The sequence below is a fragment of the Dioscorea cayenensis genome, unplaced genomic scaffold (genome assembly GCF_009730915.1).
Source record: "Dioscorea cayenensis subsp. rotundata cultivar TDr96_F1 unplaced genomic scaffold, TDr96_F1_v2_PseudoChromosome.rev07_lg8_w22 25.fasta BLBR01002030.1, whole genome shotgun sequence".
Lineage (NCBI taxonomy): Eukaryota > Viridiplantae > Streptophyta > Magnoliopsida > Dioscoreales > Dioscoreaceae > Dioscorea > Dioscorea cayenensis.
In genome coordinates, this window is record NW_024088421.1 from 53,842 (window position 1) to 55,434 (window position 1,593).

The following is a 1,593-nucleotide window of genomic DNA, read 5'->3' on the forward strand; positions in this document are numbered from 1 at the left end:
TTGATCTTGTAGGTTGCTTGGTGCTTTTCGCCTCATGGGAATCCAATGCAAGCCCTTACGCATCTCTTGTCTCGAACCCGTTACAATCTCGGGGTTTGGCACCAGTCCGGTATTAACAAGGTTGAATCTGCTCTTATTAATCCTGAACCTCAAAGCAGCTTCCATTCTTCTGCCTTCATGCACATCGTAGACAAGATTAGTCTCACTTATAAGCGTTGGAGCAATTTCCACCTCTCCCCAACTGCTATAACTGTCCTGATTAAATCTACTATCCTTTCAATTCCCACTTATACTCTGTCTGTCTACCTAATCCCAGATGGAATTCTATCCGAGATCACCAAGGTGGTCAGGAAATTTTTCTGGAGCAGGGATAGCAATGGAAAGGGCATCCACAATGTGAGTTGGAATGTTATTAATGATGGTAAGACTGAGGAGGGAATTGGTATCAGGAATCTCGCTCTCGCTAAATATTCTCTAATGGCCAAGCATGTTTTCAAATATTTGAACAATGATGATGCTATTTGGGTCAATATTCTAAAATTGAAATACGGTGATATTAATTTTTGGAAGAACTCCACTCTTGCCAATTGTTCCTGGATTTTTCGTAGCATTTTCCGAACTGCTGATCGTATTAAACCATTATGTCGTATCAACTCAGTGAATGTCAATTGCACCTCCCTCAACTAGGACCCTTGGTACTTCGAGATCCCTATTGCTCTCAAACCTACTTACATTAACATGGATGTGGATTTTTGATCATTTGTCTATTTCTAATTTGGTTCATGACAATGCTTGGGATGCAACTCTGCCTCAATACTACCTTTGGTCCTAATGCTAATATGCGTGAACTAGCCCTTAGTAATATTGACAATAGCTCGTAACCATTGAGGGCTGTAATCCCATCACCAAGCATATTAATATTTCAATATCTCGTGTATAGCAATTCGAACCACTTCAATTCTAAACTCGATACTTGAACTACTGGGTGATGCTTTTGGAAACTTCATATCGCTCCTAAAGTAAAACACTTCCTCTAGACCCCTGCTCCATGGTCGGCTCTCTACCTATAACTATCTTTTTCATATGAAACTGGGTCCCAATGCTAATTGTGTCCTTTGTGGCCTCGCCCCAAAAACTACGGATCATCTGTTCTATGAATGTTCTAAATCTCAGTTGATATGGTCTCATTGTAGCTTGCACGTTAATACTCACATTCACTTCACTAACGGTTTTCAAGATCTCGGTAACTCGCTCAGCGGCCGCTTATTCCATGAAATTAACCTTCACCATTGCCGCCATTGCTCGGTTCATCTAGAAACTTTTGTTGTGATGTTATTTTCTCGGCATACTAATCCCGCTTTCCCAACTCGTTGTCCGCAAAAGCTTTGGCTCATGTGCAAGAATATAGCGTGTCGTTAGTAACCATCTTGGCCGAAGTTCCTCATGTGCAACTTCTCTAACGTCGCTGGCCTTTTTCCTTTTTCGTCAGACGCTAATCGCAATCACAAAGCACGTGGTAAGCTCGATTGGATTCTTCATTACCAATCCGATTATGTCATTCTACTTGCGAGTTGTTGTTCCCATCCGTTGGAC